This window comes from Mastigoproctus giganteus, chromosome 3, assembly GCF_048544385.1.
Source record: "Mastigoproctus giganteus isolate SK-2022 chromosome 3, ASM4854438v1, whole genome shotgun sequence".
NCBI classification, from domain to species: Eukaryota; Metazoa; Arthropoda; class Arachnida; order Uropygi; family Thelyphonidae; genus Mastigoproctus; species Mastigoproctus giganteus.
This window is the reverse complement of record NC_143577.1, coordinates 202,805,266-202,821,176: the sequence shown is the minus strand read 5'-3', so window position 1 is coordinate 202,821,176 and position 15,911 is coordinate 202,805,266.

Sequence of the window (15,911 nt, the reverse complement as noted above, 5' to 3'; positions counted from 1 at the left end):
TGCCCTCTTTGGGATAATGGTTTCCCCTGCGCCTGTTTGGTCCCCCACCTCGGGCCTTCGTGACGGACCTTCTTAGTTTAAAGCTGGCTTATCCCTACCATATTCCTGCCAATGGCTCCCCTTTCTATAATTAGTGCGCGCTTCCTCCCTTACCTGTTCTGAGTTTTTTTGCCTACTCGATCGATAGTCTCTATTTCGATCCCAGTAATCTCCCCAGTTATTTTTAGAACCCCGTTTTTCTCTCCTCCCCTCGAATCCTTCTGCTAGTTCGCCTCCCTTGCAGTCACGGGTCCAGTGATCTGTCTTTTGGCATCTATAGCACCACCTACGAATTCTACCCTTGCCACCCTCTCCAGTTTTCCATCCTTCTCTTCCATCTCCGTTTTCCTCTAAGTAATTGTGCCTTCCCCAGGTCCTCGTATTCTCGCCTAACTGTTCCTTGTTCCCTTCCTTTATTTGTTTCTTGGTATTAAATTCTTCTAATAACTTGTTTAATTTGGCTTCCACCCCTGCGATCTGTTTCTCTAAACCATCTAATTTCTTATCCCTACTGTTTTCGGGTTTTGTTTCCCCTTCGGATACTAATATGTTAACATCCTTTCTAGTGTTCCCCCTACCGTGAAAATCTAGTTTCTCCTCTTCGACGGCTAGTTCTGCCGCTTCTGCTAAGGATTTTGGCTTTCTCCTTAGTATCTCTCGCCTATATCTTTCTCTAATTCCCGATAAAAACTGGTCCATTAGAATTTTATCGAAGGCTCCATTTTCATTTTCGGAAACTTCGGTGTTTAGTTTAATTGTTCTAAACTTCTTATAGTATTCTTCCACGGTTTCGCGACTGGTTTGTGTTATGTTGCTTAGCCTATTGATTCCTTCCAGGAAGGTAATTTTCTCAGAGAATAGCTTTCTTAATATTTTCTCGAATTGTTCGAGAGTTTCAACTTCTGTGGACTGCGTAGTTTCTAAATATTTTCTCTGTGCTGCGCCTTCTAATTTAAACTCGGCCATAGTGACTACCTCTAATTCTGTTAGCCCTTCCTTTTCTTTTATCATTATCAGTTTACGCAGGAAATAGTCTACACTTTCCGATGGTTCGCCCCTAAAAACTTTTAAGAACTTACTTAATCTAAGGGATCCATTATTGTTACTCACTATGCTAGAACTTGTTTCCACTGATTCTTCCCTTCCATTATTTTCTGTTCTTTCCCTGTCCCTACTGCTATGTGCCCTTCTTGTAGCCATCTTTAATTTAATTGACAAATTAATTAACAGTAATATAATTGCCCTTTTTAAGTTTAATCTGTCCTAAATGCTTATCTCTTAGCCTAATAATGAATTCCTATACACTTAATTACTCCTAATGCTTCAATATTCCTTTCTTTATATTCACCTTTATCTACTCAATCCAAGTTCAATCTGTGATCAATTCACTAATACATAATTAAACGTGTTTCAAAGTTTAACACTTTAAATCTATAAATTTCTTATCTTAGCAAATTTATCTGATGATCAATCCAATAATACATAAATAATCAAACTCAATACTTAACTTTTTATCTCCACCATTATTTACCTTAATATTTTTCAACCAATAATCAATTTTATATTAAACAATAATTCTAAATCGATATGATATGTATTCTGGCTCGCCAGCTGAATTTTTTTTCTCAGTTTCAGCAACTGGGCTTAACTTATTTCCTTGCTATTCTGGTACACTGCCTTCCGTTTGGGAATTATATCCTGGCTGGCTCGCCAATTGTGGGGGGGGGGTATTTATGATAATGTTATTTTATATATTATTCTTATTTCCCCTTTTAACAACTCCCCTTTATAATAACTCCCCACTTGCGCAATCTGACTATTTTACTTCACAGAAAATTTCCAAGTTCTAGGGGAAAATCTCCTTGATGAGTTTAATTCCCTTTGGATAGGCTTTTTCTCAGAATAACAAGGAGACACACAAATGTTGTATAATAAAAATACAGTTTATTGGACACTTTTACATAGATACATCAAACAAAAGAAATTTATTAAACTCATGACCAAATAGATTTAATTTCATCTTCTTATAACAGAATGTAAATGAGCAAAGTAATTTGCCTATTGAGCAAACTCAAGGAGGGCTATTTCCTTTACATAAATCATAAACAACTATCTCCTCTTTTAAACTAACAAAATGTTTCTACTTCCTTACTCCTGAGTTCAATTAACTTTCAAAAGAATCTATTAACATTCTTCTTTCATTACAAAACAATTCCTACTCCAAATTGATAAAGCTCCGATACTCTTAATTTCAGTATAAATCATTACTCTGGTTTCTAACAGATTATAGCCTACAACCTTCTCTAATCTAGGTAATCAATACTATCAAATTTCTACAATTAACTACTTGCACATTCGGGGGTTACTGACATCCGTCTATCCCCTTTCAAAATTCATACTTAGTCATTCACTTATTTAACCAAATATTAACAAGTATCAATCACTTCAAAAATTTTATATCTATTCCCTTCCAAAATTTATTTATATATATTGACTTGCCCTGGGTAATGTCCTTCAGTCCATAACATTCACTAACTTATTCATTACAATAAAGTACTACTTATACATATGTGTTCAATCAAAAGTTCTGATAAATTGGTTATCGAGTGCCTATAGTCGGTGTGATGTTGAGAGTACTTAAGCAAACTAATCACTTACTTACATAACTTGGCAGACTTCACGGTACATCCTTCTCTAAGCGAGTAGGGGATCCTTTCTATCTGGGTCACATCTCACAATCACTGGGGGCGTTCGATATAAGATACTGGATTCCTTCCTGGGTACCTTTTTATTTCTTTATGGACGCATTAATTTCATGTGATCAGAATGGCTGTACTCTTTTTGTCCGGCTTCGGATTTCATCAGCTCCAGCGTACTTGCTCTCAGAATATCAGGCAATCTCGTTCCTTCATAATGGAGTTGACTCCTTCTCATCTACTTTAAGGATCTTGAAAATTTTTCCCTCTTTTCTATGGCACGTGTTCATCTCTCACTTCAAAACTCAGTCTACTTTTGACTGACTGTCTGACCGACTTCTGCACCTCAACTTCATCTTCCACTTACTCGACTGCTTCTCTCACTACTTATTAGATCACTGACTTAACTGTTCACTTAAAGCTTATCTACCCCTCATACTGACTACACATTAAACTTAGCCACTTTTCTCCACCGGCTACTCTATCTAAAAAAAACTCATTCCTTTCTTTTCTTCTCCAACTCTCATCTTACTGCCCCACTCACTGACACTGAACCCCTCTCATCTTACTGCCCAACTCACTGACACTGACCCACTCTCCTCTTACTGTCCAACTCACTGACACTCACCCACTCTCATCTTGCTGCCCAACTCACTGACACTGACCCACTCTCTTCTTCCTGCCCTCCGCACTTCTTCTCCCACTCACCCGACCAAAAACAATCTCTTACTCCTGAATTTTCCACGCCTCCCCACAGTGGGTTTCTTCCAATCACCTCTTTCCTATATTCATTTTTATCCTTTCATTTGTTGGCAGGTCAGCCAGCCTAGTGGCACGTGATTCACAATACCCCTCTCCTTTTTTTATTTCCTACCTGTTAACATCCGTTGAGCTCTTTCATGTAGGCCGAATGCATCAAAACACCTCCTCCTGTGTCATCACAGCTTGTCTCTATAGCACTTCAGAAAAACCACAAATTGTGACACTAGCTACTATAGCATCTATTTTTAGAAACTAGTGTGCGTTTTGCCGTATGCGTTTCCGGTGCGTGACCCCTCATAAAACTTAAGTTGTTTTTGCAGCGCCGGACCCCCTGCTGGGTTTGTCATAGTATTCTCCGTCAGTTTTCTGTTTTGACGGATGCAAAGCTAATTTTCCTGTTTTTCGTTCTTCCTACCTTTTAAGTTTTACAATCCTTACTGGATAATTCTTGTTTATTGAAACTGACGCTATTAACATTTCTCCCAACGGCAAGAATCCAAAAAGGAAAACTAACTTCAGAAGTCAAAAAAAATATTTTATTTTTGTAAGATTTTCAGATCTTACAGACTCAACCAGTTATTCAATACATGCCACAGAGATTCTAGTTCACGTTGACTCAACTACTTCCCTTAATATTTTTGCAAATTGGTCACAGATCTTTACTATAGACAGTACATGCCACATCATCCTACGGGAATTTAATCGTATGAGATCTGATGACTGGGGACGCTACTACAGTATAAGGGTTCACTCTCTTGTTCCAAAATAATTATGGCCTTGTGACACGGCGCATTATCCTGTTTGAAGAACCCAATTCCCAGTTGGATACATCGCAGTCATGAAAAGATACCTGGTGATCAGCAATTTTCAGATAATCTGTGGCATCGAAATCTTGGTCCACAGTTATCAAGGGGGAAAACCAAGGGTTTTTATAGTGTATACTACAAAAACAATTTCCACACTATTACACTGCCACCACCATCTACATTGTTGATGCTTGGCAGGATGGGTCCATGGACGCATGCACTTTTCGTCATATTTTATCTCTTCCTCAGAGTGGAACAAGAATTCGTCAGACCGAGCAACGTTTTTCTAATCCTCCACTCTTCTGGTTTCGGACAATCTTCTCAGAAGAAACCAAGATATTGCTTTTTTTTCTTTTTTTTTTTCATAGGCTTGGATTCAGCGACTGCAATACCCAATTCCTGACTAAACAGGCGAGTTGTGCATTTTGAATGTCTCTTTAAGTACCACCGTTATACCGGGTTGCTATTTGATTGACTGTAGCTGTTCTTTTACCCTTCGAGAGTCTTATCAGTCTCCATTCGCCTATGGCATCAACGAACTACTTCCCACCACAGAATTGCCGATGCCTGGATATTATTTGGTTACTGAACTACTATCGATGGATCTGAAACACAGTCCTATGTGAAAATCTCATCCGCTGCAGTTTCCAGAATGATAATACCGACTACTGTTCTACGCCGTCCGACTACTGTAGAACAGTAGTCGGACGGCGCCGACTACTGTTCTACGTTCAAAGTCACTTAAATCTTTCGTCTTGCCAATTCCCGTACTATATTCAACACTTACACCACCCCTACGTATCTGTCTGTAACCTATATAGCTTGACTATATATCTACTTGTCATCCCTAACTGGTTTATGTCTCAAGGAACAAATAAGTGATATTGTTATCGAGGGACTCCATTTCATGAAAGTGTAGTTTTACTTAATAAAGTGGTCACTCGGTGTATACTAAAAATGCACATATTTAACAAATACACAAACAAATGGATGCCGGAAATATTTTATGCGGATAACATCCCAACAGATAAATCATTCAGATAATATCCCAACATGTAAATAGAAACACGAACAATAAATATATACACTACTTTCCAATAAGTATTCGACACACTTGTTTCGCAGCTGGCTGGTGTGTTGGCACTCCTTTGGCCACTATCACACACATTCAACCCTACTCGGTAGGCATTCTAAACCGCCTGCAGAACAGCGATCATATGAGATACTGATGTGGGAGGTGTTGATCTAGTCCTCGCTTTCCATTGGATTACAGTTGGGGCGAAAGCTTCTTGGCGGGCCATTCCAGTTCCTTTTACAACAATGTCCGTGATCCATTCTAGAAGAGAATGGATCATTATTCTGTTGAAACAAACGTGGGTCTGTACAAAAGAAATGCCATATCGTAGGGAGATATACTTTTCTAAAATGTTAAAGTAGGTACAGTTCTTGTTTCCCCTTGCAACCACCAAAGTCCTAGGACAAAGCTAACAGGAGGGACGAACAATGAGCACAACATACTACATAACCTTTTAAATCCCTGACTTGTCCGATACATAGAACATACACGAGATGGCAGAAATCCCAGGAGCCGTCAGACCTTCAACATACCTAACACCTACTAGGTAAGTACCTAATACCTAATAAGACGGATACTTCCCCCTCGCCGCCTGGAGGGAGGCAACACTTCGACTAATACTCAAAATCCCAACCAAGCCACAGAATCTCCCGGGGTTCTATCGACCCATAGCACTCTTAACGGTGCTCAGCAAGCTTCTAGAACATCTCCTGAAAAACAGAATCGAGCAACGCTACGCAAACTCAGGATTACAATCTCCAAACCATTTCGGCTTCTGCAAGGGAACTCAACGACGGATGCCCTAGAAAACATCATCAGAACTGCTACAACAACGAACAGGAAATATTTCCTCGTCATCACAGTCGATTTTGCAGGGGCGTTTGACACCTTATGGTGGCCAAGCGTCCTCGGCAGACTCCGGGAGGCTAACCTGCTAACCAACCTCTATAAGTGTATCAGCACCTACCTCACAAATAGAAAAGTCAGAGTAGAAACCCCGTACAGCTCTTTATCCAGACCAGTCCACCGAGGATGCCCACAAGGCTCTGTCCTCGGCCCGCTCCTATGGAATGTGGTCTTGGATGAAGACCATGACCACATTCCATAGAAGACCTTGAGAACGTAAGTCCCAAGCGTATGCCGATGACCTTATTCTGATGCTCGCTGAAGACAACAGGGCCCAGCTAGAAACAACTGCAAACCCGGCGCTCGCCAACATGCAAGAATGGGCAAATCAAAATCACTTAACAATATCCCCAAACCAAAACAAACTCAATATTACTTCGAGGGACCCTGGATATCAGGAGACACCCCCCCGACAAATAAAAGTTCAGAGCACCAGGATCAAGCTAAAAACCGAGCTGAAACACCTTGGTATCATCTTAGACACGCACTTATCCTTCACTCCCCATATCAACTATATACGCAACAAATTCAGGAAGTACTCGTCTCTATTCGCAAGAGTCGCCCATAAAGAATGGGGCTTAAGAAAGAAAACCCTTGCCGTCTACGACAAAGCCGTCTTTCTACCAATTGTCTTATACGCAGCTGGAGTGTGGTACCACAAAGCAACTACAGCAACAAACAGACGAAGGCTTGAAACAACAAAGCTCCACATCCTGCTTATTATCTCCACAACTTTTAACACGGTAAGCACCCAAGCACTCCAAGTACTCATGGGTGCCTTTCCCTTGGACCTGTAAATAGTCCGCTGCGGTCTCCTCAGCTACTTCTCCAAGGGCAAAACCGTCACCTGCCAAGATTTTACAATAAACCTGCAAACGAAATCCAAACAGAGAAAAAGAAGCTAACCACACACCTACAGCAAATCTGGCAAACAAAAGTGGGAGAACTCACCAAAGGGCCAATAACCCAGAAATTCATACCACAGGTTCAGGTCATCTACCCAAAATACCCACACTGGCTATCACCAGGATTACTACTCGCCTATCTGCTCACTGGCCACGACGCCATCCGCCAAAAATTGACTTACTTCAACCTCAGTAACACCCGTCTCTCCCGCTGTGGACAGTCAGAAACATGGGAGCATCTGATGCATCACTGCGAATTATATGAGGATCTACGCTGCCGCTTGATCACAGAAATACAATATGTGCCACTCAACGAGTAGCACCACTTACTAGAGGAGAAACGCGGCTACAAGGCGCTGTCCAAGTTCTTCTTCTGCAGAAGAAGAACCTTCCCAGAGCTCCAACCGTAAACAGTGAAAAAATCAGGCCAAACACCCTCCTGCCTGCGAGATTGCCCGGTGGACGATAGCAAACTAGCCTAAAGGAAACACCTCATTTCCGCGAACACAGAGGGAAAAACCGTACACCGCCCCACACGTCAAAATTTAACCCAAAACCAAAATTTCCGTCAACTATTCGGCTTCTTTTGCCTAGCGCTCTCCCCCCCAAAGTCGAAGGTAAATCATGCGCGTATAACAACTCTTTTTTTTTTCTTTTTTTTAGGTCCTAGCCTCTGAAATCGCAGAAAATTAGGTGGCAGGACCTGCCAGAGTGAACTTAGACTACTGAGTATCTTGTCTGGCTCCACGAGGCGAAAGTTGGACAACGTCGAGTCTCAGCAGAGGTCTGGCGGTTGAATAGCCAGAGGAACAACGGTGCAAAACACCACACTTAAACACTGACCACACAGTGGTCAGTGTTTAAGTGTGGTGTTTTGCATCTCTGGCCTTTACAGCGTACTGTATCACCTGACAATGTAAACTTCGGGGAAATGGGGGAACCCCTGGAGACGTTTGACCCTAAACACACTTTACCATCTCCGTGATAGAATAACCCATGTGTCGGGCACCCAGTATCATCACTCTTTCAAAGTCGGTTAACTCACGACATTTATCCATACTTGCATCGAATTACCGCCTACGTGCATGCAGTGTACCTATATACCTGCCACGCGGTGGATTCGTCCACTATCGAGAGGTGTGACAGCGTCGTGTTGCCCAGGAACCATGTGTTCCATGAATTCTGCCTCTCAGTGTACGTAGACCAAAGCTAGGAGCATTTTAGCAAAATTTATCAATTTGAAGTGCTGGGCAAGTCATCAAATGCAGACATTTTAGCGATATCAGAAACTTGCTGTCAGTCAGGAGGAATGTTGGGGAAAAACGTCCCATCAAAGTAGTTAACCGTCTCCTAGCCGTAAGGGCAGATACCGGGAAGTTGCTTTCCAAATGATAATTAAACTCTGCATTACCTCACACAAAATTTACACCATTCAGAGGACTTTCCTCAGCAGAGTTTTTGCTCTTAACTATTTAACTGATAAATTTTGATTGCCTTTATGAACTCTCAGCCCAGCATTATCTACCTTATGTTTTTATTACAGGACAGGAAGTAGGAGGCTACCGTTAAGAAACTGAAACTTTGAAGACCTTCCTCGGCAGAAGCTCATATGACCCGAAGGTCTCAACTTCTCACATTTTAGGCTAATCTCTTAATATCACCTTAAGGCAAGTTAACAAATTTACTAAATTCATATAAATAGAACAAACTCAATTTACAATAGAGCGCTGGATTGCTGTTGCAGTTATTCATCAATTAAAACTTGCTCAAAATCAGCAACTCTTCTGCTTCACACGACCAACGTTTTTAATGGAGAAAACTGCAATGAAACCTTATTTCCGAAAAAAAAAACTTGATCTAACCTTCGCATTTCCTATTCAAAATAATGAATTTAGTCTAGCGTTAAACAATTGGTAAGAAAGAACATTAAAGCTACATTAAATCTTATACATTAAAGTTGGTTTCAGTTATCTCAAACTATTACTCACTTTTCAGATTAGGGAATGGTAATAGTAACAGAATCCACAGCGTAATTCCAACTAATGCAAGCAATAATATCTTTCGACCTCTCATCATTCAATGAGGTACTCGAAATGATGCGTTTCACAAATGGATACAACGGGTTGTGCGTATTGCTCCACAGTTCCGGTCTTTTGAATATTCATAAATTGCACATGTACTCTTCTCTACCAGCGGGCATCTTGCAATGGTGTTATTTCGATTTTTATCACCAAACGCGAATAAATTGTGGATCCAAACTGGTCAGGAATTCATTAGTATTGTTCTTGCCAATATTAAAATGTACAAAGCTTAGAAAAACCAAAATTAAGCGGACAAAAATACCTGAACTTAAAAGTAACATTTTTAAGTACAGGTGTTTATGTTTGCCTATAATTTTGAACATTGGATATAACTTAAACATTGTAATTAGGGAGTTACTAAAACATTCCAAGTCACGTGCGTTCTCCTACGTCACAGGACAGGCGGTCTCTTGCTGCAATTCCATAAGCCCTCTATTCTCCAATTCGAACAACAATATTCCAACTCATTTCATTATAAAAGTGAATAGCTGAAATCTGATTGTAGTTGGAAAGTTTTTCTGCTTTTGAAGGAATAAAAGATTTGTTCCACTGTCCAGGCCACTGAGGACCGTACATCACGATTATGAACTGAAATTTTGCAACTATTACTTTCTGCTTCTATTACCGATTTCATTTCATCACTCCTTCTATAAGGGCCGTTACGTGACCGCAGATCACTTCTGTACGGTTTGAGCCTGCACCATCAAGGATTAAAACCGTCAAAAATAAGGATTAAATTCAAGATACCGTTTTCAACTTCTTTAAAGAGGGAATTTCTAAATCTGTGGAATGATTGCAGCACAATGAAATCTAAATCGAGGTATATCCCACGGTAAATATAGACAATAGCAAGCAACTCTGAGTTCATCAATGAGTTGAGCAACTTTGTTTACACTGTTTCTACATTTGGATTCATCCTATTTACGATATTGTTATTGACGCTATTCAACTGATTGATATTTCTTTCATTATAGATTTTAATCCTATTCAACCACCGAGCATCCAGTATTCCAGGCTGAGAAACTTCCTAATATAGGTATTTGGGACAGAGGACCAAATAATTGAGTTATAGAGGGAAACAGGAACAATACATCTTTGGTTATATTGGGTCACTAGTTGGTGATTCGGAATCAAAGTTATCTCCTGTCTTACAGCCCAAGTGGCAACGAGAATTTTTGTTCTGGTGTTCTAAAAGTGCCTTTTAAAGGTAAGGCCCTCATCCTACATCATTCCAAGGTTAGTGTAGGTACTGACTTTCTTAATCTGTGCTCCATTTATAAATAACTCAATTCTATTCTTTATATTCTTATTAGTTATTGTCAGTTGTGCTCACTTGTCAGAGTTTAGCCATAAATCTACTTTACCTAAGTATAAATGCAGTTCATGAAGCTGAGCGTTGGCGTGGGAATTGTCGTCAGACACAAGGGCTAGTTCGCCAGAGACAACAAAATATTAATATCATCGGAGAATTAAATAAAACTATGATTCTGGGATAGAAAAGGTTCCAGGGCCGCCGCGAAAAGCAAAACTGATAAAACTCCTCCCTGAGGGACGCCCTAAGTGAGGGTGTATTCTTCACGAAATTCTTGACGTTGTACGATTAGGTGCCTTGGCTTCAAAATGGTCTTGATAATCTGTAATAGTTTGCCTTCAATGCGGAAGTAAACTGACAAAGTATTTTCAAGGGCAGATAAGGAAACATTATCAAAAGCTGCCTTAATGTCAAGGAATATGATTTCAATTTGGGCCTTTTCATTTAAAGCTTGTTGTACTTTGAAGATAGTCTCCAACAAATTAGTAATAGTGGATCTCCTTTGTACTACGGTATGGAGGTGGGGGGTGGCCTGTGCGCTAAACACTGTTGGGTTGAAGCAGGGATGATGTATTTTTCAAAGAGTTTTAATAGCGAACGACTGATCGATATGGACCGAAAGAAGCCTGAAGGGTCTTTAGGATTCTTCTTTTTTGCCACCGGTCTCACATAGTAGTGATTCCATCTCCGTGGGGGGAGTACTCCATCTTTCAGGATGTTTTGGAATATGTGCAACAATACATTAACAATATAGGGGCTACATATTTTTAAAATAAAAATTGGAACCTCTCAGGGTCGATTGCAGATTTGTTAGGCAAGGCATTGATAGCATTAATGAGAGATTCTCTAAAAATGGCCCACGAATCCAGGGCCTGGATTCGTGGGCCAATAATAGACCTGATCTTTTAGGGAGAGTACTGAAATCGCGATGTGGCGTTAAATCTGTGGCAATGGCAGAAAATAATAGTTGCAATATTGCAATTTTCGATCCTGATGTAGTATTTCCAGTGGCCTGGAACGAGTGGAAGAAATGTTTTTTTCCTTCAGAAGCAGAAAAATTCGTAAAAAAATACAATAAAAGTTACGCAATTCAGTTTTCCAATAAACTCACGAGAGAACTTCCAATTGCTGCACGAGAGCACTACCTTTTGACCTATGAGATTGCTTGTAGCGTTGGAGTATTTTAGAAAGGTTGGAATTGCAATGTTTGATATTGTAACAATATTTAATAATGTACCAAATAATACAAACTGTGTTTTATAATCATTTATTAAATAGTATTTTTAAATACAAATATTTATTTCTAATTAATTTTTTTTTGTACAGTTTATACTCATGTTAAAATAATGTTCCTGCCATTTAAGTCTTTTAGTGCTACTATAAACACGAAATAAACTTAAAATGAAATGAATATGCAATATGTTTTTTTTATTTCTTTATTACACAACAAAAAATTTGAAAAAGTTCAAAAATATTTTCAAATAACAAAAATATAAATTGTTGTTAATAAATCTAATTGCTAGGTATAGTTATTTTGACACTAGTTTGGAGAAGTCTGGACTCAATGAGAAGAATTCTTAAAGTCTTAAACAAAATAAATTTAAATTTTTAAAAATCGTGGGCCGTAGTTAGCTGATCCCAGAAGAAGATAATAGGATTCTCCAGTGAATTATTCTCTAGTTGTTTAGCATGAAATATGTGCAAATGGGCCCAAAAACAAACAATGTAAAACATAATACACTGATGGCATATGGCCAAAGTTTCAGATGCGTTGTAAAAACCGCTAAGAACAAATAGATGCCCAGATGACCACAAATACATTCAAAATGCATTATACACCAGTACATAATGGGAAGCAGCGCCACGGAAGAACTACTGATCACTTGAATAGTGATCAGTAGTTCTTCCATGACGATAGACGATAGATGGCATTACCACTTAAACGAAGGATATGAAAACCACGCACTCAATGACAGATATACGGAATAGAACAGGACAAAAAAAAGAACTTAAATCTCTTCACAAGAAGTCGATAATAAGAATAAATCGTAAAGGTACCTCTTAATGAATTGACTGGAATTACAATTAAAAGAATCAGAAGGGACTTCTCATGGTCCCAAACCAACAATCATCAGTTCCATAGAATGAGTTTTCTCATTCTATGGAACTGATGTTGCGCAACTGATCGTGAGTCCACTCAATTAAATTTTTCGTCTTGTCCATTGCCATACTGAGTTGGACACATGCAGCGTCCCTACGTACTTACCCATCTGTTTTTGTGGCATAGCATGCACACGTGATGCTATCCCTGAAGGCGCTCTTATTTTCTCGAAAAGGGTATGTGTAGCTAATGAAGTGGCCACTCCGTGTTCAGCTTTAAAATAATATTTTTACAAAGCAGTTAATTAATTTCCTATCGTTAAAGACAGGTAAAATTATATATCTATAATTAATACACTTTTTTTTCACTTACCAGGACAGTCATTGACCACTGTTAGCTGCAGGATCAGAAAATGGCTTTTCTTGGTCTTCTCTTCTCTTCGAATTTGAACCTTAATGGCACAGACGAGTAATAGAATTACCTCGGCTATGAGAGGCGACATTATACAAATGTGATGTTGCATGATGAGCACATGCTCATCGACTTACATGTCGATAATGACCGACTCAGGGCAAAAATTGAGTCCTACCATGATGAGAGGGCAAAAGAAATGCTACAGCGCGCCCCCTCATACGCAGAAACGCTGAGCAACCCCAGTATACAAGCTAATGAACCAACGACATCGCAAAAGAAAAGAACCTTAATTAAGGAGCCTCATCTAGTACTAATTAAACCGACCGGAGTGAATCAATTAACACCGCAGTAGTGCAGCAATCATCTTGAAAAACACAAGAATTAAATCATTACGCAAAACGAGGAACGTGGGAGTAATCATTGAAACTTCCAGTAGACGGAAGGTGCAGACCATTCTCAACAGCCTTACCTTCGAGTAGGCTCACTGCTGAGACCCCCCAAAAAGAAAAGCCCCGCTATACTTATATACAACTTTGATAGCGACTTAACACCCGACAGGTCATAGATGAAACAATCATTAGAGACTTATATGGACAAGACGAATTCTTCGATGTCAAGACCTCTAGAGCATGTTTAGAAGCACCTAAACCAAAATATCACATAAAATCAAGATCACCCCAATTGGTAAACTAGGTTATAGAATTCACACCCCAAGCCTGGCAAACACTCACAAACAGTAGGAAATAATATTTATAAGGTGGAGCTTCAACCGTTTCAAGGAAAAAATCTCCGTATCAAAACGCTTCCGCTGTCGCTGTTTTAGCCACATGATACATACCCATACTCAATGGTACTCAATCAGATCCCACGAGTGGCCTTTGTGCTCAGAGGGAGGACGAATCTTCAGTGGTTGCCCCAATAAAGCTTCTAACCGTTCCTGTGCCAACTGCAAGTCTGGAAAATTAAACCACAACAATTCAATCAGGAACATTCATTCAAGATACCGTTGCCTTACACCACTATCTAAACCGTAGTCTGTATTTAGTCTTTATTCCATGCCGTGTATAAAACTAGCTTCAAATTTAAATATAACAAACAAACAAAATGTTAACTGCAACTGAAAAGGACGAACACCACCACTTATCCCTGTCCCTGAGGAATAGAGCTCTAGTCAGTACATGGCAACTTCTTGCTTGTCCTAATGGATCAAGTTACCGCCTCTGCCAGTGGGAGGCGGGTTCAACTTTCAAGCATGAGTCGTGTCCTCCTATTAAACACTTTAAACACAAAATTGTTAAAGTAAGTGAACAGAACTTTGTCTGTGAACATGATCCACCGAATAATTTGCTCCAGTAGTCCAATAGACCTCTCCAATTTCATTCGCAAATCTACATAATTCACACAGTGCAACATGATATGTTCTACTGTTTCTTCATACGCACATGCACAAAGTTCGTTTCAACTAGTCCTCTTTGATAGTCTTTTGGCTAGACCATGACCAGTAATAAGGAAAGCAACTTTAATGCCAAACTGTTACCGAAGTTTAGCTTTTACATCCTATATACATTTGGCAGGAACAAAAAGGTTGCATGACTTTTCTCTGAGGTAATCCCTCTCTCTTGGCATATATCTGTCAGTTCCTTCCATATTCTCTTCTTTCCCTTTTGATCTGCTTTTGTATACTCTTTATTCAGATCAGGACATTTAGAACTCTTGTCCTAATGTTCTTTTTTGTTCAGAACATCATGGCCTGCAATATGGTCAAAAGATCAGCTGTATGTCAGCCTGCTATAACTTGTAAGGCTTCAGCTGAAACCGTTTGACAGGCCCTGGTGGTGCACAGGAGAGCAAACCTTTGTGCTTGCAAGATATACTTTCTCACAACAGACTTTGTTACTCTACGCAGCCATGCCATAGAAGCATAGGTGACAATGGGGATAAAAAGACAGTCATAGAACATATTTAGTGATCTTCTTTTAATACTCCAGTCAACTATAACAACTCTTTAAGCTTGGAATATCCGGTTCGGATCTTATTTCTAAAATATCTTGCATGTTCAGTGTAAATCATCCACTCCTCTGTACAAACCCCCAGGTATCTGAAGACGTTTTCATATCTTAAAGATATGTCCTGTTCATGGACCAACGGACGCCTATTCAGGCTCATACGACCCTTTAACAGCATTTCCACTGTCTTAGTACTAAAAAATCCTCAATTTATATAGATTTGCCCATTCTATTAAATCACTTAAACCTTCCGCTGCTCTTTCTTCTAATTGTGATCTAACATTCACAAAAACTAGAAAGAGCAGATCACCTGCATACGCTATCATGTTTATTCCTGGATAATGCCGATATAAAAATTCATCCAAAAATATGGTCCAAGCATAAGGACCGATTACCGACCCCTGAGGACATATTTCTGTGTTACTATTTCTCACTAAAACCTATGCACACTATGTTGAACGACAGTCATCGAAAATTCTGCCTGCAGTGAGCACGGGAGCACTGTTCTTGGACATTGGATGACTGAAAAAGAGTTGACTAGTCTTGTACCATCCTCATCATGCCAATAGACGGTTGCAAATCCAACGACGAGAATGTGAAAAATTGAACCAGATTACTGGGCTGTTGGACAAAAATAGGCAGCGGCATTGGTAATATGATTTGTAGGATGATTTCATGGATATTACGGTCCCCTCATCCCACGGAACCCACCCTCCCCGCCAGATCCTACCTCGGCACTGTTTAGGGCCAATTTTGCCTTACATGGTGACTCTGTATCCAGATGCCTGGACTCTTTCAACAAGATAAT